The sequence below is a fragment of the Thamnophis elegans genome, chromosome 8 (genome assembly GCF_009769535.1).
Source record: "Thamnophis elegans isolate rThaEle1 chromosome 8, rThaEle1.pri, whole genome shotgun sequence".
Taxonomy (NCBI): Eukaryota; Metazoa; Chordata; class Lepidosauria; order Squamata; family Colubridae; genus Thamnophis; species Thamnophis elegans.
Window position 1 is genome coordinate 57850774 of NC_045548.1, and position 27004 is coordinate 57877777.

The 27004-nt window shown below is 35.2% G+C and overlaps 1 protein-coding gene across 1 annotated transcript in view; it reads left to right on the forward strand.

The window, feature by feature from the left end:
• LOC116512015 (zinc finger protein ZFPM2-like) overlaps positions 1-27004 on the forward strand; it is an 81887-nt gene that overhangs the window by 43853 nt on the left and 11030 nt on the right. The window lies entirely within an intron of this gene.

Sequence of the window (27004 nt, forward strand, 5' to 3'; positions counted from 1 at the left end):
AATAATCTGCCTATACTACTACAGAGAAAGTAATAATAACTAACTGCAAAAGTGAGTTTGAGAAAAAGCATGAACAAAATGAAGAATGGAATAGAAAAAAATTCTTTATTGAACAAGTGTGATTGGACACACAAAGAATTTGTCTTTGGTGCATATGCTCTCAGTGTGCATAAAAAGATATATTCATCAAGAATCATAAGGTATAACACTTAATGATAATCATAGGATACATATAAGCAATCAAGGAAACAATAAATATCAATATAAATCATAAAGATATAAAAAAGAATACTGCAATACATAAAGCAAGATTCTAAAGGCAAAGTAATAGTTTAAAATTATGATCATTCATCTGAATTGGTATTACTACATACCAAGTTTTAAGATAAAAAGAAAGCAGTTTATGTCATGAGAGTATCATTGTATGAACCGTACAATTCTTTTCAGGAATAGAAATGAAATATATATATTCAGAGGATTATACTTATAATACATGAAACTTACTTAAAACTTTTAAAACTTTCAAAGCAGAAAGTATCCAATAAAATTTCACTTCATTCTACTCTCAAGCAAGAAGCTGTTTTTTTTACAACCCAAGACCAGGACAATGTACAATGAAGTCTTTTTAATTTTTATTAAAAGCTTCAATAAAAAAGACTAATGAAATTCCATAATACACCCCCTTGGGATATCACAGTAATTAATCATAGAAATTAGTGGGATGGATGGGTGAAATTTATTTGCTACCCATCTCATGGTTCCAGCAACTCTGAGCAGCATAAGATAGCTCCTCTATAGGTAGCTAGTAACAGAGTTTTTCTTTGTTTTAAGTTATTTATCACGGGAAAAGTAAGTTTGCATCCTCATAAAGCTATAACTATAAGGGACACGGTGACTCAGTTGCTAAGACGCTGAGCTTGCTGATCAGAAAGGTCGGCAGTTCAGCAGTTCGAATCCCTAGCGCCGCTTAACGGAGTGAGCTCCGTTACTTGTCCCAGCTTCTGCCAACCTAGCAGCTCGAAAGCATGTAAAAATGCAAGTAGAAAAATAGGGACCACTTTGGTGGGAAGGTAACAGCGCCTTCTATGCACCTTTGGCATTTACTCATGCCGGCCACATGACCAAGGAGACATCTTCGGACTGTGCTGGCTCTTCGGCTTTGAAATGGAGATGAGCATCACCCCTAGAATTGGGAAAGACTAGCATATAAGTGCAAGAGGGACCTTTACCTTTTTAAAGCTATAACTATTACCACCTCTATATAGGTGTTTTTTAAAAAAATAAAAAATACTAACTACATATGTTTAATCAAACAAAATTATTTTCTGAATTCTGCGCCAGTGAATTGTTGCTAATCTATGGCAGAAATCTGTTGGCAACAGTCTATTGCAATCATTAAAATAAAACAAAACAAGACAAGACACCCTGTAGTCACTATTGACTCCTAGTAACAGCATCCATGCAGTTTTCCTGGCAGCATTTCAGAGAGGCCCTGCCATAAACTCTTTTTTTTTGACTTGATAGTCTACAGCACTGGACTTCCCAGGAGTTCCCTATCAGGCACCATCCAGGGCAGGTCCCAAGATCAACAAACTCAAACTGCCACCCGCTGAGTCACTGCAATGGCTAGAGGAAGGAGCGGTTATAGCTTTTTTAAAACAGAAAATTTGTTTCTAAAAAGCTTTATTCTTGAATCCTTTACTTTTGAGTCTATACAATATCTGGACTCATTAGAGAATGGCCCCTGAACATCGAGACCACAAAGAGTTGTCTTATTCACAAACCTATTTCAGCAGAGTTTAACCACCCCAGATGGAAATCAGCTAATTTAATTATCACAAAATTTGTCATCATGGTTAAGGTGTTTTTTAAGACTAGACTTAATGGTCTGTGTTCCAGTTTTAGCAAAGTCCAATGGCTAATTTAGCCTGCCCTTGTGGTGAGGATTCAATCAAATCTTATTTTTCATAGATTTGATTGAATTGCTATGTCATGTTTGGTTTACAATTATAAGTTAAGGCTTCTTTCTTCTACATAGTCCAGGTCAGCTTCAAGAGTTTTATTTGACATTTTTTTATCAGAGAGTCCTAGTTTTTTATAACAGTGCCAAATGTGCATAGCTATTGGTCTCAAGCCTTCATTTATCTATATTTTAATTCTTTTTGTTTACACATGAGTAAAAATCCAGATTTTACAGTACAATTGCAGATATTATTAAATTACTTTATTATAAATTGAGCATGTACGGTCCCTCTTAGATTTAGATACTAATTTTATCCAAGAATTTTAGTCTTAGTAGTGTGCACTACTGTTTAATATTTTTATTCTGTTTATTCACACCTTATTCTATGCATTTTATTTAATTGTACTTTTTATTTTTTAAACATCAATCAAAATTAATAGAATCTAATCTAAAGTTGATTCAGTGCATTGTAGACCTATTGAAAAGTAGGTGCTTTTCAAGGGCAGTTTCATATAAAGCATACTGTAATCGTCCCAACCTGAATGTAACCAGGCATGAATGACTATGATCAGGGTCTCCAAGGAAGAACAAGATGATCTTTTAAACTCCTTCTGGCCACAGCTGTCAGCTGGCCTTTCAGCAGAGTCCACAAGTACCTAGAAACGGTGTTCCAGCTCTGTCTTGGGAAAAGCAACCTCATCCAGGTGCAAAGATAGACAGTCTCCAAGGTCAAGTCAAATAATTCAAAAGCCCTTAGCCATTCAGCCTGGCTTAGCTGAACCTCATTGCTTTCAATTAAGGTTCCACAAGCTCCATACTTAATGAGCTAATAAATGCAACAACTTAAATTTAATCAAGTTATAAAACCATTGTTATTTCTCCTAAAAAGTGTTGGATCACGTAAGCATTCAGTGTAATACACAACTGCAATCCAGAAATGTTAACTTCAATTCCATATCTTTAAAAAGAAAGATATCTTTATCTCAAGAGCAAGCTATATAACAAAATAAAATAATAGCTGCATATTACTTGATTGTAACTAGTCTTGGCTACATATAGAACAGAAACACTTTCCTTAGATTATATTTCATTTATTAAATAGTGATGTAACACCTATGAAAACCATAAGCATAAAATCTTGGAGCATTCAAACATCAGCTAGGCTTGATTTACAGATTAGTTTATGGTGAATCCACAAACTGTACTCTGTCATTGGCACTTAATATTAATATGATTTCCGTAAACAAAACAGCAATTGCAATTTACCGGAAAGGGATCTCCAATTCCAGCTTTTATTGTTCAGTCTGAATAGGTCAATTGATCTCTCTTTCTCCCACACACACCAATCCATCTACTCATCCATTTCACCCAGTGAATCAGCAACCCAGATTGAGAATGGGAACTCCCCTTTTTTTTATTTTCCCTGTGAAGACATTCATTTGCATGGCCAACTATAGTACTGATTGTTATAAAGCAGCGGAAGAGAGCAAAAACCAACTTCTAAATAGCTTATATATAGGCATATTTAGTGCATCAGCATGTTTTATATGTAATTTAGGGTGTGTCAAATTTTTCAACTTTCAATTTCCAAACGTTATGGGTGTTCAAAGGTTTGTTACATGGTTTAAGGATTGTAAAGATATTTTGGTTACTTTAATATAATTTAGACTTGCTTGGTAAGTAACTATATGGATATAATAGCTTTTTAACATCTTGTGTGCATACCTGAGAAAGTTAGCTTGTTCAGGTTTTATGCCTCAAAAGATAATCACCAAGCACCAGGAAGGAAAGCCAGGCATTATGTGCTGTTCTCAATTTCATGAGCCTGTCCCTGAAAGAAGACTTGAAGATGTTCCATTATGTACATTCTTGATATTCAATAGGGATCCAGGCATACATTTCTGAAATCTTCCTTCCTTCCTTCCTTCCTTCCTTCCTTCCTTCCTTCCTTCCTTCCCTCCTTCCTTCCCTCCTTCCCTCCTTCCCTCCTTCCTTCCTGGGGGGTGGGGTTGCAATTTAGGAATAAGGCTAAGATTAAGCCATCCATTCATTTCTTAAAATTTCTGAATTTCGCTTACAAAATAGTCTGTGGCTCAACTCACTATTAGAGTGTAGCCTTCAAGTTGACAGAAGAATCCACTGTTACCTTAAGATGTTTTTTCTATGTGTAACACTTGGTGCATTTATCCAGAGCCAGCTGATAACCTGTTGTGCATGATGATGCCATTTTGGCATAGATTAGTATTGAAATTTACCCCTGAACACCAATTCCCTTGTAAATGAAACATAGCTTGAAAATGAAAACTATTCATGCAACTACAAAGTGGATAATTATCTGCCAAGATATAGTCCTGTTCATAGCCTTGTGGTTGATTTGATGTAATGGTTCATCTCTAAGTTTTAGGATTCTTCAATTGTAAAACAGACAATTGTTGAGGTGTGATCTAATCTTTTTTTTATAATTTGCTGCAAGTTTTAATATTAAAATTCATGATTTTCAATAATATATAGACATGAAAGTACACTAAAATGCATCTCTTTTAGGGTAAAAAAGATTAAGTATGTTTCAGCATGTCCTTAAAACCGAGTTTCTGAATCTCAGTAACTTTAGGATATGTGGGTTTCAACTTCCAGAATTCCCCAACCAGCTTTCAATCCCAGTCTACCTTTCTGCCTATTCTGTGATGACCTCCACCAGTCAGAACTCTGAATTATATGAAATGGGTGAGGGAATGGAGGGAATGATGAGGGAAGGAGGGAGGGAAGGAAGGAAATCTTTGTACTCATTCAAAAGTGTGTTCTAATACAAGCTTGCATTAAAAAATACTGTAAATCTTTTGCACAGAACATATTATATGAAATCATCTCTCAACCACGTTTTATTCCCTGCACTTCTGCTTTCTGCTCATAATTTAGACAACTCCCATAATTAATTCTTAGAATGTAAATGTCTCATTCCCACTTGCCATGAATCATTTTTAAAATTGCCCTATTTCCTGGCCTACTAATTATTGCTTGTCTGAATTCCATTAGCCCTCCCCCTCCCCCCTTTCCTGCTTTCCCAATCAGACAAGTCACACTTCGAGACATCTTGTAACACAAAATTGAAAACTGCACAAGGTAGATTTAGGATATAAAGTTATTTTTAAATGCAGTTATTAACAATAATTCATTTTCTCCAGGAACCACTTTTAATTAAAGATTATTATGTCAAATGGCATTGCCCACCTGTACATTCAACATAGCAAAATTTTATTCCCATAGTTCTGATGCTGTAAGGATATATCCCATACAACAAAATATCATGGTACACTCAAAACCAAGGAATACCTGGGATGGGTGTCTTATCTATTTATATTATTTTATGAATTCTGTCTCTAAAGTACGTTCCGTTTTTTTAAAAAATAAATTCTGAAACAAAAATATTCCAGGGGCCATTCCATATTTGAAAAGATTTCAATTTTAAAACAATGTAGAATATATACATAGCGATAAACTTACTAGAAGCAGTCAAAAACAAATCAAATTAAATTTAAAAACTTAACAAAATAAGCAGTTTTTGCCTAAAACAAAATGCTAGGTTAGCTCCTCCCCCCCAAAAAGTAACCTATAGAATTTGAGATCTATCAGAAAAAAATGAAGCCATTTTTCAATATCATGCACTGAATGTGTGTGTGTGTGTGTGTGTGTGTGTGTGTGTGTGTGTGTGTGTATGTATGTATGTATGTATATATATATATATATATATATATATATATATATATATATATATATATATATATATATATATATATATAGAGAGAGAGAGAGAGAGAGTTATAAAATAATATAAATATATAATTCTAGATAAATAGATAGATAGACAGACAGACAGACAGACAGATCAACCGATCTATAGACCAGGTTCCGTCAAGAATGGCAGAAATGATAATATGCCAGATGAATTAGGAGACACATTCAATCCTTGGAGGAAGAACAAGATCAAAATGTTATTACAATGTAAAATAAGTTATGATTGCTCACTAAAAAAAAATAGCACAGTATTCATCCTAAATAACGAATAAGCTATACTGGAGTGGTATGAATGCTTCTGGAAAAGGCTGTTATCCTAGTCTACAGTTTTTCTTTCTCACATCTTCTTCAGTAGATTAGAAAACAGGGCTGTAGAAAAAGTTATAATGGCTATGACAGAAGCACAATTTCTCAAATCTTCTATATCCTCCCCCCCCCCCCAGCTTCTGTGGCAGGTATGGAATTGTTTCAAGGTGTTCTTTGGATGGCAGAGACTTTACAGAGAGACATGGCAGCCACTCCCATAATGATTCAAAAACTAGTGTTTTGTATGAGTTCCTGTGAGTTCCAAAATCCTTCTTTAGAAGATGGTTGCATTAGGGGAGAAGAATTGAGAAAGGGCTGTGGGGGAAAGGCGTCCATGAAAAATATTTCAGCATCTTGCTTCAATTCAACTCTAGAAAGAGCACAGAGAAGAGCAACAAAGATGATTAGGGGACTGGAGGCCAAAACTTATGAAGAACGATTGCAGGAACTGGGTATGTATGTTGTTATAAAGTAAGAAACTAATGCTGCTCTAAAGGAGCACAAAGTTTTTCATATTAAGTGAAAAGCACCACATTTTAGCCACTACAACATCATTAGCATCTGAATAACAGCAGGAATATAATATTTCCTAACCCCAGTTATTCAAAGGATTTATAAGACTGATAGAATTGGGAAACTATCAAAGTACCTCCGGGAGGGCTGCAGTTGGAACATTGCTATAAATCAGATTCTGAGCCACACAGAGGAAATATTAAAATAGAAGCCCAAACATCAATCTCTTTTTGAGATTATACTTTTCAGAATACCCTTCAAGTCAGCCTATATATTGCAGCAAAGCTAGCCGTAGAAAGATGTAAAATTAAAATTTGCTTCAAATCAAGTCTGAGGTCCAGACAATTTAGTGAGAGTGGCAATATATATATTTTCTTAGCAATAAGCTGAATTGTTTGGTTGTATATTGGATCTTTTTTACTTCCTAAATTATTATAAAATTCTGGGGTTTCCTGGTTATCTTCCTTTGGCGATCGTATCTCTTTTTAAGATCAGCCAAGGCTTAGAAAATTATGTACCTGCTTGCTTGCTTGCTTACTTATATGTCTGTATGCCACATACTCCAAATATTCTATACCAGGGGTGCCAAACTCACATCGTCACGGTGGCATCACTTGATGAATTGGGTTTTCCCTTCCCCCCTTGCTAAACCGGGCATGGGCATGGAATGGCCAGCATGTGGCCCCTATACCAGTGTTGTGGCATCCCAGCAGCCGAGGATCTGGCAGCAGATTCAGACAGTGAGGAGGTTGGGGAGGAACATGGGCAGGGGTGGATTTCAACCAGTTCGTGGCGGTCCCCGCGAACCGGTTGGTCGGCGAACCCGGAAGTAAGTAACTTCCGGGAACGGCGAAGAGCCGACCTGCCCGCCCGCACTCCTTACCCGGTTTTGACGAGTTCTGCGCTTTCACGCATGCGCAGGACGCATACAGCGCCTGCGCGATCCTCCAGGAGCAGCTGGAGCATCGTACAGACGCTAGTACGCATGCGTGCACTGCACGCGTGCACGAGGATGCTGCTGGCCCCGTTCCAACCGAACCGGTTGGAACGGGGCGAGAAACCCACCCCTGAACATGGGGCAGTCCTGGAGTCTGGGGAAGGCTGATCAGGGCTCTGCATTGGAGGCAGAGATGGGACCAGGACCATCTGACAGTTATCAGCTGCCTTCAGAATCGGACATCAGTGGGGCAGAAGAACAGCTGGAGCCTGTTCCCAGTGTGCGCATGCGTAAAGCTTCCAGAGGGAACAGCTAAGGAACAAGGGTCAACTGGGGAATAAAGCCACAGGTGTACAGTGAATGGCACCTCCCATAGTAAATAAAGAGGAGTGAAAGGCGAGGGGACAAATTAGTTTAAATCATTAGGGTGAATATCTGTTGCTGATTTCTTGCCAAGTATTGTCTGCTACAGAGTGGCATTTGGAAGATATTGGCCTGATAGCTCTCCAAGCCTGATAAAGATCTGTAATTGTGAAATGTCTTGAAAGACTGTTGGCTGGGACTTTGCTGGAGAGGAATTCACTTTAAACTAAATAAAAGGGTTTTATCGGGATGAGGAGTCGGCTTCGTGCTTTGGGAAGCCTAGGTCAGAACAACCATCCTATAATAATCTATTGTATTTTTGTTTTACTTTTTCCAGAGAACAAAGAACTATCACTTACTTTGGAGGGAAGTTATTGAGGAAAATCCATGTTTTTCTTTAAGGAATGGAAATCTAGTTTTGCTAGTGGTTCATGTACTTACATATTGTTCTATTCACTATAATTTCAGTATGATTTTAAAAACGGGAAAACTCTTACAGTTGTGTCAATTTCTTTTTTTATAAAAGATTTACTCTTATGTATTCTCCTTTATGTAAGTACTTTAATACATGCTTTTTTCTAAGTAAGTACCATTATATACCCTATATTTAAATGGAAATGGCTCTGACGTGCTTTTTTAAACATGGCTTTTCCAAATATATGCTGATTGTAATTATTTTTTTCTAGCTGAATATAAAGAATAGCTATGGAACTTCTGTATGGCAACCAATTCTGCCTTTGGAATAACTACATTTCAGTGTAAAAGAAATGTGAGTTACAACATTGTTTCTCAATCTTGGCAACTTTGGGATGTTAAGTCCGCACATCTTAAATTTGCCAAGGTTGAGAAACATTGGGTTTACAATTTCCTATGGCTGTTTATAGGGAACAGTGAACATTTATTGAACCACTTGGTAAAAAGCAAACTGGCTTTTTATGAAATTGAATTGTTTTCTCTGATAGAAAAGAAAATAATTGAATTAATGGTGGGCAGTTGGGGTTGTAAAGCCATCTGAATAAAGTAACAATTTAGCACTCAAATTGTATTAATAGCTATTACACTTCCAGTCAGAACAACAACAGAATGGATAGAAATCCTTGCTGAATGTTGAGGAAAGGTTGTTTATTATTAGTAGATAAACTAGATGCAGAATGTTATGATTTAGATAATAGAATCTGTTATTCTTTGCTACTCCTGAGTACAACAGGAAACTCATAGTAAGTTAATTAAGTTAATAAGAAATTATTATGTTGATAACAAAGCCTGTAAATATATTTCAAAAGTATGATTATAAATTAATATTCATAAAGTACCAGAAAAAGTATTGTTAACTACTGAATCATGATAAGATAAATTACACATCCAATGGAAAAATGATAGATGAGAGTTTTCTTAGAAGAATGTTTCTATTTTGGTGACTAAAATGTGTTGAGTGCTTGGGATCATCTCCAAAAGACAGCCACATCACATTCCTACTTAAATATGAAGGCACAACAGATAATCCTAGAACTACTAACAGTTTATATTCCTATCTGTATTTCATAGCATTGTGATATCTATTAGTACTTTTATGGATCTTAAGTTGATTTCTTGTGGAAATTCATTGGAAAGTATTTTTAAAAGATTTTCAGGTGTGAAACTACAAAAAGTGTTTGCAACATACAAATAAGCTTTTACGTTAAAGTTAATTAGTGTCTACATCAGGATAATTTGAGCCTGGTCTTTGGGCCTTGGGTGAGAACTCCATTTGATGATCCATTGGTTTATTTTCTTGTCTGTACACGATACTCTCAGAGGTTTTCTCCAGTATTAAAATGCAAACATGTCAATATTCTTCATACCTTTTAGCATTACTATTAATTGATATGTATTTTTTGTTCTGATTTATGAAACATATCTATACATCTACTTGCATGCTATAAAAAGTATCAGGTATTGATGATGAAAACCTAAAGATTAATAAAATATTAAAAGTTTCCTATATCATCTGTTTTGTTTAAATGTTAATAGCACAATTTTTTAATTTGGCTTTATGTGCTGCTTGTAATATAGGTTCTGCATATTATTTTATTCTTTTAATGTGGATACATTCTCTTTCTGGTGGCTTAATATAATGAAAAATATAGCATGTCTTCCTATATAGATTACCACTATCTAATGAAAACATGCTGTACAAACCCATAAAATGACACATAAATGTTTAAGATTAAAATGTGGTTTCATTTAAGAGAGTTGTAACATAAGCATTGCATACATTACACATGCATGCATACATCTGCAAGGAGGGAGATTCTCCCAGTTAGTAAATCAGCCATCTGTATTAGCCAGCAGTGATATAGGAAGATCATACAGATAGATGCATTTTCACTTTGTGAAATTTTATACAACATGGGAGCTACTTCTATATTTTACCAGAAAAATTACATGGGTAGACAATGTAAAATGATTGGCAATAGAGGTAGCCTTCACTTAACAATGGTAGTCTGCACTGTAATTTCTGTTGCTAAGTGATGTGGCCATGATATCACATGCACTACTGCACTAACTGGGAACTGCACTACTTAGAAATGACAATTCTGCCAGTTCCCAATTAGTGCCATTAAGGAAGGATCACACATTCTTAAGTGAGCACGTCAAGAGATTGTGATTTCTGACTTCCTGCTGGTTTTCCCATTGATATTGCTTGTGGGAAGCTAGCAGGAAAGGTCACAAGTCATAATCCTATGACTGTGGGGCACTGCAATTGTTGGAAATCCAGGTTTTTTGCCTAGTGATCATATGACTATGGGGCTCTGCAATAGACAGAACTTTGATTGTAAATATTATTCATTCACTGTTATTGCAAGTTCAAATGATCGTTGAATGGGTATAGTATGGATGATGTGTCTCTCACGTAGGATAGGCTATTGAGGATCCTTTGCAATACTCATTGCCTTTATAATGTGGATATATTTTAATTGGTATGCCTTTAATTGCTTTTGGTATGTCTAATTGGTCATGTTTCTACTCAGGAAAAAGAAAACCACCTTGCTGCTGGTCAAATGAGACACAGTGCAAATCCTTGTGCAACATCTCCTTAATTTCATATGATAGCAAAATAATGCTCATCATCCAACATAGCTTAGTCACCTACATGAAAAAAGATGACAGAGATTCAGACTAGCCAAGGAACATGATACATTGCTGATCCATGTGTTTCATAAATTATAGAAAGGCCTTTGATAGGTTTTGATTTGATTTTGATGACCAACATGCTTAGGAAAATGGGAATCCCAGAATTTTCATTGCCTTCTTACAAACCTTTGTCCTTTACACAGGACAGGAAATCCCATTTTGCATGGAACATAGTGAAACAGACAGGCTCCTGGTTGGCAGAAGAAACAATTGATAACATGCATTATGCGGATTCCTCCACTCTAATAGCTGAAAATCTGAAATTTCTACTAATTGAAGTTAATTAAAGTCAATATTGACTCTTGTCAACTGCCTGGATAAGTCCCTGCAATTATCTTGTTAAGGTTTTTCAGAGGTGGTTGGCCATTGCCACCTACTTCCTAGGGTTGAGAAAGAGTGACTGGCCCAAGATAGCCCAGCTGGCTTAGTGCCCAAAGCAGGACTAGAACTCACCAATTTCTAGCCTTAACTCCTGTATTAAACTGATTCTCTTACATTTCTGGAGATACCTATTTTAGAAACCTGTGAGCCCTGTTTTACTTGCTGTGAATTTTGTTGTTTGCTATGGTTTATGATGATTGCTATGCTATCCTCTGCTATGCTATGGTCTTCATAGGTATAGAAATTAAAAGTTAAAATATTTAAATTAATCATCTGTAAAGGCTTACATGTTTTGGACATATGCTGATGGAATTCAAGGAAATGCATTCAAAAATCTGCAAAGGATTATAGTAGTAGCATTTTTGGATTATATGCCTGAAAATCCTTCTTTGTTTAATATGATTGGGTGATGTAAGTGGTTATCTAGTAGAGACAGAATAGAATAACAGAGTTGGAAGGGACCTTGGAGGTTTTCTAGTCCAACCCCTACCTAGGCAGTAAACCCTACACCACTTCAGACAAATGCTTAGCCAACATTTTCTTAAAAACTTCCAGTATTGGAGCATTCACAAGTTCTGGATGCAAACTATTCCACTGATTAATTGTTCTAAATGTCAGGAAATTTCTCCTCAGTTCTAAGTTGCTTCTCTCCTTGATTAGTTTCCACCCATTGCTTCTTGTTCTACCCTCAGATGTGTCAGTGCAGTGAGAACTTCTTGAAGTTTCACTCATAGAGCATATTCCAGATGACCTATGAAAAAGAGCTGCTTCTGGCAGATGAAAAGCACTCATGTGATACACTGCTGTGGACATTGTGGATTGTGTTGTTGACAAAATAGGACAGCATTGTACATAATTACTTTCAAACTCATCATTTCTTCTCTGTTATATTTGTCTGAGATATCTTGTGATCTTTTCCATCTTTCACTTTAACATTCGTGAATTGTCAGGAATTCTGATGTAGAAAGCATGAATGGGAGGCACCATGGTATTCTTCTGCGACGACTGCGGGAGGTGGGGGTGGGAGGCGCTGTTTTACAGTGGTTCTCCTCTTACCTCTCGGACAGGTCGCAGTCGGTGTTAGTTGGGGAGCAGAGATCGACCCCTAGGCCCCTAACGTATGAGGTGCCGCAGGGTTTGGTCCTGTCCCCCCTTCTTTTCAACATCTACATGAAACTGCTGGGTGAGATCATTCGACGGCACGGGATAAAATACCACCAATATGCGGACGATACCCAGCTGTATCTGTCCGCCCCGTGCCAACTCAACGAAGCGATGGATGTGATGAGCCAGGGTCTGGAGGCTGTTAAAGACTGGATGGGGGTCAACAAGCTTGTGCTCAACCCAGAAAAGACCGAGTGGCTGCTGTGTTTCCCTCCTGCGAATTGGCCAAGTGTTCCATCTCTCAGGCTGGGGGGGTCAAATTATACGCCCCTCAGACAGGGTTTGCAACTTGGGAGTCCTCCTGGATCCACAGCTGACCTTCGAGCATCATTTGTCAGCTGTGACCAGGGGGGCATTTGCCCAGGTTCGCCTGGTACGCCAGTTGCGTCCCTACCTGAACCGGGAGGCCCTCACAACAGTCACTCGTTCCCTTGTGACCTCTAGGCTGGAATACTGCAATGTGCTCTACATGGGGCTGCCCTTGAAGAGCATTCGGCGACTTCAGCTAGTCCAGAATGCAGCCGCGCGAGCGATTGTGGGTGCACCTCGCTTCACCCACGTTACACCTATCCTCCGCGAGCTGCACTGGCTGCCTGTCGATCTCCGGGTGCGCTTCAAGGTGCTACTTATCACCTATAAAGCCCTTCATGGTAGTGGGCCTGGGTATTTGAGAGACCGCCTACTGCCAATTACCTCCACTAGACCGATACGATCGGATCGATTAGGCCTCCTCCGAATTCCATCTACTAGCCAGTGCAAACTGGCAACTACCCGGAGGAGAGCCTTCTCGGTGGCTGCTCTGACCCTCTGGAACGAACTCCCCATGGAGATTCGGACCCTCACCACCCTTCAATCCTTCCGCGCCGCTTTAAAGAACTGGATGTCCCGGCTGGCCTGGGGTTAAGATTTTAACCCCACCCGAATTGTGTGACTGTTGTGCTCTCTTCTAATATGTTGTATTGTTTCCATATTGGAATACTGTTTGTCTTTCCCCCCCCTCCCTTTTTGAATTGTGAGCCGCCCAGGGAAAAGGGCGGCATACAAATAAAGGAAATTCAATTCAATTCAATTCACCATCATAAAACTAGAGAACTAGTGAAGTGAATTCAAACACTATAAACATTCTAATTCACATTGTGTTAGTAGAAATAGTAATAAGTTAAAACATCAGTAAGTCAAAATGATAGGTTTTACAATAGAATTTAGCAGTCCTGCAAACTAATTCCTAATTCAGTTTCTAACAAACTGAATTGCTTAAAAAGTAATAAAATACAGCATTCATTCAGAATTTAGCAATAGCAATAGCAGTAGACTTATATACCGCTTCATAGGGCTTTCAGCCCTCTCTAAGCGGTTTACAGAGAGTCAGCATATTGCCCCCAACAATCTGGGTCCTCATTTTACCCACCTCGGAAGGATGGAAGGCTGAGTCAACCCTGAGCCGGTGAGATTTGAACCGCTGAACTGCTGATCTAGCAGTAGCCTGCAGTGCTGCATTTAACCACTGCGCCACCTTGGCTCATTACCTATTGAATTACCTCCCATTACCTATTGAATATGTGGAAACCATTTTTAATATCCATCTGTGACATCAATATATAACTATGACCCTGGTTTATTTCAGTTGTTCTCAGTCCTCATATTCATTGTCTACAATTTAGTAGTGAGTATCCTACTTTAATATAAATCAATGGCATAAATGAGGGGTAGGCAACTGCTTAATATTAGAAATGTAAGAAAATGCCATTATTGCAGTCTGAAGGATGCTATTTGTCCATGATGGGATAAGGTTTCCTGCCTTAGGCAGGAGTTGAATTAGAAGACTTCCAAGGTCTTTTCAGCCTTATGATTCTATGAGTTCTATGAGTAACTGAAGTTATATTTTTGTCACATTCTTGGGACAAATAATTTCTGAGGTGTGGAATAGACACGTGATGTGTTAACTGGTTATCTGGCATTGGTAGTGATTAATAAAGTGTTTTTGCCCTGAATGTTTATTTGCTGTAATTAAATACATTTACTTATTTGGCTAAAAGCCAGAAGAGGAAAATTATAATATAAATGCATTATAAAACCTGTGAAGAGTATTTGTATAGCCGCATATCTTCTGATTTCCAAAAGTTGTTGTTTTACTTGAAATGCTGAAGAATGTATTTTAGCTGAATTTATGGTAAATAGACAATATAAAAACTGAAGAGAAATGCAGTGTTATTTATCAAATCATAGAATAGAATTTGGCTCAGGATTTTTTAATGGTTAACGAGGGACTGAGGGAAGGATCAAGAAAAGACTATTTCTTAGTCTCTCAGGAGTATTACAGTAAAACAGTATTACAATAAAATATAATATAAAAATGATAATATTTGCTAGGGATGAATTTGGAACACAATGGCAGAAAATCACACATATAAAGAAATTACCACTAAATGGTTAAGTTGATGAATGGCTGGAGTTAATAGTATGTGGAAGTTCCTAATTAAGAGATGTTGTATATAAACCAGATATAACTGGGATATATTCTGCTTTGTCCAACGCACTGGTTTTATATTGTTCCCATGCATTTTTTCCTGAAGAAAAAGAGCTTTTCCCGTTAACTTGATGATCTGTACTGTTAAATGCCAGATTGACTCTGAAACCAAGGGGGGAATTGTTCATTTAAACCTTATCTTAATGCTGATTTGTTTGTTCTTTTTCAGTTTAGTAAAGTTGGGTGGACTGGTCTTGATTGCTGACTGCTTTATTTTTAGCTGTTGATGGTAATAGTGTCCTTTTTTAAGGGAATCCTAGCCTTTGTGCTGTTTTAAAATTATGGATTTTTTTCTGTAAAATACAGAAAATGTTTGATTGAAACTGTTTGTACGAACCATTTTGGAATTAATTTCAATTTGGAGCACTAATTGAAAGCATCAAGAATGTGGTTGGTTGCATGAGAAAATTACTGTTATTTGTAACTTTTGTAACCTGATTATCTGTCATCACATTTTTGTAGACCAAGAAAATGATAATAGAGTGTTTAGCACGGCTTCTGTTCTGCCTCTTTTGCACATTGCATTGAAACCCACACATCTTAAAAGGACTGAGTTTGTGCTGTAATGCTACTTTACTATTAAAAAAAAAACACGATAGCTTTTGTTTTCCTTGCAACATTCAGATTATTTCTCATAATCTCTCCATCCTGCACTGGTGGGATGCCAAGCACATCTATAAGGATTCACCCTCTGCCTCTGTCGCTGGCTTCAGAGGAGAGGAGAGCAGAGGGCAGGAGGGAGGAGAGGTGTGTAGAGGTGAGGAGAGGCAGCCAAAGTGTTTGAATTTGCACCCTAAAATTCTTATATCTTGTTTTCCACTTGCAATTTGAATATTTGAGGCAAATGAGGATGGGCCTTACAAATGCTTTTTTTCTATAAAAGTTTGGAGACTGATGAGGAAAACAAATTTGTTTGCTTAACTTAGGATTCTAGTCCATTTTAGTAACAGCCAATTCCATGAGTTTACATTTCCAATATTCAGTTAAAAGACTAGGCAATGAAACATAATAATCCTGTCACCTGATATTATGCCATGTAGCAACTAAGGAAAGATCTGTATAGCCATTAACCCCAGGGAACTTTTTATGGTTTCCACTGGTCTTCATCCCTTTTTGAAGTTTGATTCTTACAGTGGTATCAAAGTGTTACCATAATGCCTGGTGGTATTTTATAATATATAGCGATCTATGAAGATTTCTATGAAGCAATCTACACTTTCTTTTTAAATAGCAGTACAGGTAGTCCTTGACTTAAAATTTTTGTTGTCAAGTAAGACATTTGTTAAGTGAGTTTTGCCCCATTTTACGACCTTTCTTGCCACATTTGTTAAGTGAATTATTGCAGTTGTTAAGTTGGCAACATGGTTGTTCAGTGACTCTGGCTTCACCATTCAGTTTGCTTGATAGAAGATCGCAAAAGGGGATCACATGATCCCAGGACAGTGTAACCAGAATACATATGAGTCAATTGCGGCTGAATTTTGATCATGTGACCACGGGGACCCTGCAACATAAGTGTGAAAAATGGTCATACAAGACTTTTTTAGTGCCTTTGTAATTTTGAACGGTCACTAAATGAACTTGTTTTAAGTCAAGGATTACCTGTCTAATTTATACAACTATTTCTGTCTTGTAAAACTATTTATATTCAAACTAATTTATATTTCTGCAGACGTAATCATGTTACGTAATCATTGCTTGTGACAAACAGATCTGCAAGCCACTTTTTAATGTTTCTTCTATATTACTAACATTACCTGACCATCATATTTACTACTGCAGTCTGTTGCTATGATAATTTACACTTTAATTTGGATTTTCTACTGTTCCATTAAGAAACAGTGTTAAAAATATCTGTCTTTTAATAATTTGTTAGGCTAATAATAAAATTCTTACACAAAGTTATAATAGATGTAGTTTGTATCATTTTCTAATTTAACTCATTTTATTTTAGATGGCACTTTGTAGTGTTTTATTTCAGTTGTAAAATTTTGTAATCCTACTGTTTATTCTATGCAGCTTATTAAGATGCCATGCCCACTCCAAATTTTCTGTAGATGTTGTACCTCTATTTACCCAAAGTGCCTACTAAATTCACTGATGTAAATATGTAAAGAGAACTGCAAACCATCTAGCTTTGCTGTAATGTGTTAGTGTTTCTCAGAGATTCAAGAAAGAATCTTTCCTATCACTATAACTAGATGCTTTTCCCAGTTTGTTACATTTTCAGTTATTTCCATTCTTGGTTAAGATAACAACACCACCACATTAAATTTATTTTCTGCCTGACTCCTGGCTAGTATGGACAAGTAAATATTATAGGAATTCAACATATACTACATGCTTGTAGTATAAACATATATTATGATCTCCATCTAGAAGAAAATGTATATACTGAAGTGTCTGAAATGACTTCGTGTGGAAAAATCCTCCTCAGTTATGTTCTCAGCATTTGGTATTCTGGAATATCATCACCGAAAGAATAATATATGTATGAATCATTTAAATTTGTTTCATTCCTTCACTGAATGCTTTTGTGTTGAATTCCTTAGTATTAATCTTATTATACGATTCTAATTCTAAATATTTGGCGGCAAAAATCTCTGTCTACAATCTCATTGAAATGTTTACTTTTGTAGGATACCTTGTTTAATTTTGTAAACTTTCTAACTTTCCTTAATTACCTTTATTCTAAGAAAAAAAAAAAACCCAAACTTTGCTTTCCTTCCTCATTCAAAAAAGGTGCAGTTTCAGCTCCTTGATCTTGATGCTGCTTTTTTGTACATTCACCAACTATATTTTCTGCTGTGATTGTTTAAATTTTGTATTTGTGTTAATGGGGAGGTCATATCAGGTGAGGGTCACAAGACCATTGCAAGATTCATTGACCATTTTTCAGCTATCCCCATTTCACATTATAAAAGACTATACTTGGGGCTGAATGAGACATACAGCCCACCAAATATTTACTTAAATCTGTTTATTTAATCTTGCAATTTATCAGAGTACCTGAAGTGCTCTTTATTTGTAACCAATATTCAGTGTTCACTTCTAGAGCTTATACAATCAACCACTTTTAACAAAAACAGAAAATAATCATGATTTGGTTTCTATTTTGTGTGTAAGTATACCTTCAAGAAGTTAATTACAATGACTGATGCAAATCGAGAGCAAAATAAATAGTTCTTGGTTAATTGGAGTTTTTTATGATCTGAATCTTTCATTTCAGGTTAAATAGCCATGTAAACAATAGCATGATCATTAACTTTAGGTAATTATTGTAGGCGTGTGTATGGAGTTCAGATTTCACTGGAAATATATGCAGTTGTTCAGTATAGCTGACTGTAGATTAGTGTAAGATCTTTAAGCTAAACTTTGTAGTTTAGCGTAAAGCATTATTTTTTTAAAAAATTCAGAAAAAGCAAAACATGGCAACATATATATTAAATGAAAGTGGATTTGTCCTTATATTTTCTAACTAGTATATCATTTCCCTGCTACCAGTTTGTTTTCATTCAAGATCACTGATCTTAAATCATAAAAGCATTTGCAGCATGGGATCATAATATTTGAAGGTGCACCTCTTCCTATATATTTTTACCCAATTTATAAAATAATTTATCAGAAGATCTAATTTGGGTACCCTTATGTACTTAGCTATTGTACTAAAGATGTCTGGGAAAAGACCTTCTCAGTGTCCCTTACCTCCCTAAACCTGAAATGCCTTTTTAGTAGAAGGTGCTTAGAGGCTTTTAAATACAGTAATATATAGTGTGACAATATGCTATAAGGGAGTCTTTGAATTCATTTTCCTACTATCATATTGTACTTCTCAAATAGTTATGCGCAAAAGAAATTACAACAGGAATAGTGAAAAGTAAAATGAAGTCTCATTAATTCTATTTATCACCGACATGATTCACTGAATTTCTCCATTTCTTTCTGGCTTTGCAAATGATCCTTATATACACCATGTCTATTTACCATTTCATACTTTGTCTTTTGTTCTTTAAACTTCTCATAGCAGTCTCATCTACGACATTATTGGTCTTTTGTTTCCTCTGAATCTTTTCCTTTCTTTATAGATTTATTTCATGATTTCATACTCACTTATCTGTACAGCCATATTACCACATTGTCCTTCTTTTGTACTGGGCACTTTCTGATGTATTTAATCCCCACCTAGTCATCACCCATTCATTTTTAACCCTGTCTCGTTATTTTACCAACGCACTTCTTAAATATACTATTTCCAGAGTACTTGGCTTAACTTTTATGTTTCTTGCCCTTCCTTACAAATAGTTCACTCTATTTTTGCTGTCATATAGGACTATCTTACTTTCTAGTGTATTACTTTTCAGATTCATGCTCCTTTTTGCACTCTACAATGTAATATTCACTGCAAATCATTCAAATGTTCAGTCAACACGGCATGCAAACTCACATTACCAACCAACACTTATCTAACATCACACTTTATACATATATCCATAAATAGATTCAACAGCCAGGGGGACATAACATTGTTTTATTTTACTCTCTGCTCAGTATTGAACTATTTATTCACTAAGCATTCAGTTTATTCTCATGCTTGTCTTTTATTATAAACCAATTCTCTAGCACTCAGAAATCAACTCTGAACTTCCACACTGATACAAAACTATGGGTCACGTGTATTAGCATACACTTCCAAAATTAAATACTTGTGAATATTATAAAAAAGAATCTGAACCAATTAATACTAGAAAGTATTCATTGGTTCCATTTGTATCACGAGTGGAGGATACTGAATATTGTAATCCAGCTAGTGATAGAGACAGAACTGAGTTGGTAAAAAAGCATAATCAGAAGTAAACCTTCCACTTACAGTATGCATGTGTTACCAAATGAAATAGTTCTGGGAAAGCAATATACAGTAAAAACTGTTAATGATCATGAAGGGAGTTATACAAATGGACATACTCTGAGCAACCAATAATTCACAGACTACCACCAAATCCATTACCAAGATGAGGCAAGATAAATTGTGCAGCAATTTATAAGAGGGCAGAAGTCCACAGAGGTCCACAGAATAAGGCAACTAGAATTAGAATTGAACTCGTGGCCCTTCAGGGAAACCTAGGATGCAACATTTTATTTATTTATTTATTTATTAAATTTATATGCTAGTCATCTCACTGATAAGGCAAACCTGGCATACAGGTTTACACAAAATATTCCTGAGGTTAAAAACAGTTTTGTTTATGAAGATACTCAAGGAGAACAAATGAAATAGTCAGAGGATGATTCAAATACTTCAAAATAAGAAATGACCAGAGGCCAACAGATATGTCAGACTTATATATAACCACTTTGCAAGAGAAGAAGCCATTTGAACCAAATCCAAACTTAAGTCAATCAACACATTTGACAAAAATCTAATATAAAGACAACTATCCTACACTTTCTTTAAATCAAAATTGTAATTTTGTGTGTTTTTAATGATCTTCCATAAGATCCAGAGCCAAATCTAGTCTCTACAATTCCTGGCCAGTATGAATTCACTGTGCTTCCTACGTTTACTGTACTTCCATTGTCGTATAATTTTTTTAAGATTTGATTTTGATGTTTGAGTTAACAAGTTGCTGTGAATCTAAAAATAACATTGAAAGATTATAAAACAACTGTGAAGTCAAGCTTATGTTTGGAGATTTCAGTCTTTTTTCTGTATAGTTTTCCTGACAATAAGGTAGAAAAACCTTTTTGGTGTTGCTTTCTTCCGTGATGTTTTTCTGACTTTCCACTCTAGCAAACAGCCCTAGCAATCTCTGGTGGTCTCCCATCAAAATATCTGGGCACACTTAGCATAGCCTTTAGCCTAGAGAAGGTTGAATAGGCTCTATAATTTGCTGTGATATAAAACATATCCTAAAGTGATGTTTTGAATATTTTCTTTCTTTGCCTGTAGATAGATTAAATATTCATATTGCAAAAGACTACCCATATTTGGTTTTCCTTCAATAAACTGGTGGGATTCTTTGCCTGCTTCAATTGGGTATGACTTAAATACAACAAGATGTCAAGCTTGACTTGCATAATTAGATATTGGTAATGGAATTTGGTGGTGATGTAAGTCTTTTAAATATTTATATTTCCATTTGTATATATGAATTATATACATGTATAAATTTAAGTATATTGTTCCTGTGTCAGTAAGAAACATTGGTTCTGTGATATAGAGATGGAGCATATAACGTGTGTGTGTGTGTGTGTGTGTGTGTGTGTGTGTGTGTGTGTGTGTAGAATGGATATTCTAAATTAATCTGGCTTTTGAAGAAAGAAAAGAAAGTAGTGAATATTTAAACAGGAGATGCAAAATTTCCGGAAGAAATTAGTGTTCGTTTTCTTTGATCTTGCACTGATCTTAATGCAAGGTTCACTTAATCGTAAGAAGTATGTTAATCACTAAACACACTGGAGTATTATTATAGGCTTCAAAGCTTTACTTACATCCTATTTTTATTTCTTATAACAGATGTGAATAGGCAAAAACTTGTTAATAGCAGTGCTCAGTATATGTAACTTGTACAGTGTTTTAAGGATATTGAATGGATACATGGGGCATTCTTTATTTTGCCCTTATCCAGTTTTACTTTACAACAAATGCTTCGTTAGTCTCTAGAATCTGTTATCAAATATGTAAACTAGTCATAAGTATCTTCATTAAGGCATGATCAAGATTCCTTAAACTGGGATAAACTTACTTATGGTATTTATGGTACTCCTACTAATAACCAGAGGTAGTGATAGGGATAGAATGTGAATATTTCCCATCATTTCCAGATAAATATTTTCAGTCAAGGCAAGTTCTCAATGTGTTAGTCATACTTAGAACATATAACGTGATAATATCATATATTAAAAATATTGTTATCAGGGTACAATAATCTTAATTTAATTTTTATGTTCACATTGAAGTTAGTATCCATTACCTGCAAAAACTGCCATTCACCATTATAAGACATCAATAGTACCTGATTTTATATAAGAAATATAAGAGATAATACCACCTGATCTCCATAGTTAAAAATTAAAAAAAAAACTCTACTGAGGAGAAGATGGGTTGGATTGGATCAGATATCTCCCCTCAATGGAAATTTCATTCAAACCTCTTAAATAAGACAAGTGGAAGAACATTATTAAAATACTGTAAAGTTCTAAACTACTTAAACATCTAAAGGCTTTTGAAAACTTTATACCCAAGCTTAGTTAATTCTGTCATGCACCAAGGTGCCAAAAGATTGAGAAATGATGAATGTTAATCCACTTTTATAAAATCAAAGGGTTCATTTTTTTTTACTGTAAAGAAATTATTTGAATAAAATTTGACCTTTTCTTGAATAGTTTTTAGGTCAAATTGAACCCTGTGTTAAAATTCTCTAATATCTTCCTTGTATTAGCATTTCAAAACTCAATTTAAATACCCATAGAGTTCTTTTTAATAAACTTTGTAAAATTCAGGTAATTTCCTTCAACTTCCTTGATTGAAAAAAAGCAGTAGGCAAAGATATATAAAAAGATGCACAGCTATGAGCAAAACCTGAAATCAATTATATATAAAAATAACATAACACATGGAACGAAATTAATCAAAAGAAAAAAAATGTACTATATGATTCTCTAGTCTTCTACCTGCAGGCAAGGAACATAAATGAAAAAAAAAACCTCGCACAACATTCTTCTCTCAGATAAGGAAAAAAATTAATAAAAATGTTTCCTTCCAACAGATCCCCTGATGCAACTAATGTTAAAAGTGAGCAGCTGCAGGAAAAAAAAACTTGTTCATTTAAAATACTTTCCATTTTCCTCGGCCAAAGAAAAAATAGCTTTTGTCTTCTGGATTAACTCAATTACATCAGGTGTGTGTGAATCTGCAGTGTTCAAAAACAGTGCCATACCCTTCTTATCCTTGTCAAACGGCTCTAAAATGACTTGAAATTATTTGACACAGAGTTTGAAAAGAGAGGGAAGATGGATAGGTAGGGATAGATGATAGATAGATGATATTTGATATGACTTGGTTTTAACATTAAATCATTCTAAAACTTCTATATAGGTCTTCATTAAAAGCCCTGAATTATGCTCATATTTAATCATTTAAATGAGCCAGCAGTTTGCAGCATCCAACAAAAAAGCCAACACAGTTCTAGGCTGCATAAACAGAGAGATAGAATCAAGATCACGTGAAGTGTTAATATCGCTTTCTAATGCCTTGGTAAGGCCACACTTGGAATAATGCATCCAGTTTTGGTCGCCACAGTGTAAAAAAGATGTTGAGGCTCTAGAAAGAGTGCAGAGAAGAGGAACAAAGATGATTAGGGGACTGGTGGCTAAAACATATAAAGAGCAGTTGCTGGAATTGGGAATGTCTAGTTTAATGAAAAGAAGGACTAGGGGAGACATGATATCAGTGTTGGATATCTCAAGTGTTAGATATCTCTTCACAAAGAAGAGGGAGTCAAGCCATTCGCCAAAGCAACTGAAGGCCGGACAAGAAGCAATGCACAAAAAGCAATGGATTGAAACTAATTAAGAAGAGAAACAACTTAGAAGAAAGAAGAAGAAATTTTCTGACAAACAATTAATCAGTGGAACAACTTGCCTCCAGAAGTTGTGAATGCTCCAACACTGGAAGTTTTTAAGAAGATGTTGGATAACCATTTGTCTGAAGTGGTGTAGGAGGTCTTCTAGTCCAACCCGCTGCTTAGGCAGGAAATCTACACCACTTCATAACCACTTAAATGGTTATCCAACATCTTCTTAAACAACAGAGTTGTTATTCTATACCTAATCAGTAGTAGAATGAGACTTTTTATGTATTTATTTAATTGAACTTGTGTGTTGCCTCAATTAGCATTAAAGGAAAAAAAATGAAAACAAAAGATAAAACTCACAAATGATGATGATGTTCATGTAAAAAAAGAAGAACACATCAGAGAAGAACACAACAAAGACTGCAATATGTAGGTTAAAAAAAAGAAGTCTAATATTAAGGAACAGGTCATAACTACTGTATCCCAGGTTCTGGTGGAAGAGCCAGGTTTTGTGAAAAGCAAATGGGTGAAGTCCACATAAGTAGGGGAATGTTGCTCTGTAGGGCAGGTGCAACCATATAGAATTTTTATGCTACATCATTGATTAAAAATGGAAGTTAAATCTGAGGGTAATCATAGTTGAATACTAAAGTAGGTCTATATTACCAATACTCATACAGCTCTATAGCATGCATTGTCTAGATCCAATAGCTGAAAATTAGATTGTTTGAGCTGTATTCACACAATTACCCATAGTTTCATTCAGATGGCTTCCATCTTTGAATGTTTAATATTTCATAATAGATCAGCTTTGCAGTTTTGTAGGACAATTTAGGTAATATAATACTACATAGCTAAATCTGAAAATAGGAATTTAATTTATCAGAATTCAATTTAGAGACTGAGATGAATTAATTTTTTTAACTTCCCTTTTGAAATTTCAAATACTGTTTTGATGGCATATATTTTTAGGAATACTGGTAATGAAAAAAAAACCTGTCAATAATTCCCCAAATAGAGGAATGGTACAATTGAAATGATCAGGAGCATGCAAATTGTTATATTGAAAGTCTACTTTTCTCTTAAGTTCATAATGTAATAATTTATGTTTTAAATATGGTGTAAATTTGGTGCAGATTCATTTTCTATTTATTGCATTGTAGCTCCTGTAACTGATACTGCTTTAAACCTTGGTAAGCTACTGACTAAGTTCTGTCATGTGATGCAAGAGAATGGTAGCATACACAGTTAATTTAGATAAATATTGAAAAGAGGGGACTAAGTTCTCTTAGTTTAAAAATGTATACAGATTTCTCTCAGTTTTTATTTGGGTTATGTTCCCATGAAACCTAATATAACATAAATTTACATGAAGAGAGACACTGAATTGCTGGGGAAAAATGGGATTGTGGGATACGGTGGCAAATTTTGTAACCCAAATTGATATACAAATGTGCTAATAAAACTTAGAGCTGTATTATAAACATTACTTTGCTCATATATGTTGACTCATGTCCTATGCACATGAAAAGTTTTTTTCCCCATTTTTATTATGGCTGGCATTTTTTAAAATTCAGTAAAGGAGTTTTGGATAGGAAAAGACTCGATTTGAAGGTCATGAGAATATGGCTGTTTTCTCATTAGTAGAGCTCAAATTTCCTGTTTCTGTAAGTTGTTTTGCATTCAAATTCTTTGATTCGTTTTATCTATTGAAGGATATGTTTGGGCTGAATTAAAATGATTCAGAAAAGGTGTTTTAGAATGCATTGGCATGTTAATGCACTGTCTCTGTAAAGTAGCCATACTATTTTTTCTGAGTGAGCTTTTAAAACTATTAACATTGTTTTAAAATTTAAAAAAAGGCTTCCTAAATTAGCTTTATTTGTTTTCTGGACTTGGAAGTCTGAGAAAAGATACAATGCATCTGTAGACAATATCCCATTTCATTATAAACCAGCCTTATCAGGTGGAAATTCAAGGACATCAATGCTCATAGAAGTTTTATTTGTTGGTCACTTTGAAATCATGGAATGTAATACTTCTAATGTTTTGTTTGTCTCAATATCCTCTTTTTCTGTCTTACGAAAAAGGGTTAAGATTCATTTATAATGTGTTATTTAAAATAGTGTTATTGTTGGCTCTTATATAGCTATAGTTTTATTTTTTATTCTTTTATTCTTTTGATTTGTTTACACTTTCTTGCTATTCCTGTGGAGAGAAAATATTTTTTTTTGCTTAATAAGCAAGATAAATACATGAACGGGTGTGAACAATAAGGCATTCATCAAAACTTTACAACTGATTCGGTGATTTTAAAAATTGGTTATCTGCCTATTTATTTTTAATTTGGATATCTTCGCTATAGCAGCCTGATTAAAAACTTGGAATACACTAGTTAGCATAGCTCAAATGTAATAAACAGTAATAAATAGTTAACTAGATTGTGGTTGTTCCTTTGAGATGTAATATGAGTCCTGGCTTTGCTGCTTGAAGTTAGATAAAATCTATTTTTAATAAAAAGATTTTTCTTATTTATTGGTAAATGATATTTTTATCAGTACTTTTATATAATACTTTTAAATAATATTGTTTAGACTGTAATACTATTTAATGGAAATACTTTTAATGAAATTTTAGTAAACATAATTTTAATGATATTAACATACTAATTTCAAAATGTAGTTTAACATAACTTTTATAAATACTATGTTTTGCCTCTGAACAGTAAGGCGTTATTGGGACTTAGATGAATGATAATTCTAGAACTGTAGAGTGTAGATTTGGTTAGACTTAATAGCAAGATGGTGCACAAAAATAGCATGGTTGATAGTGCTGAAGCTGACACTATGGACATGGAATACAACCTGAGATAGGCTGAGATAATTCTAGCATTCTAATCTCTCCAAAACAATTGATGGGACTCTAAAATCCTTAAGGAACAAACCAGAGTTCGTAAATGATGAGAAAAGAGGAATAGTAATAGGAGGCTTACCAATGTAAGGGACAGACACAAAACTGTTTGGATCAGATAAGAATAACAAGTTGAATTCTGCCTTTCTGTTATGCATATCTTGCACATGGTGAAAAAGTTACCAAACTGACTTATTGCTATATTTTCCTGCTTATATACAAGAACAGGAAAAAACTTTTCAGGGAATAGTAAAGCCATGCATAAGAAGAAAGTGCTCCTGATATATATTCGTTAGGAAGATTTTTTTTTGTCAATTTGTAATTTAAGAAAGGTAATCTTCTGATCTTAATTCTCATTCATTCATTCTCTCCCTCTCTCCCTCCCTCCCCCCTCTCTTGTT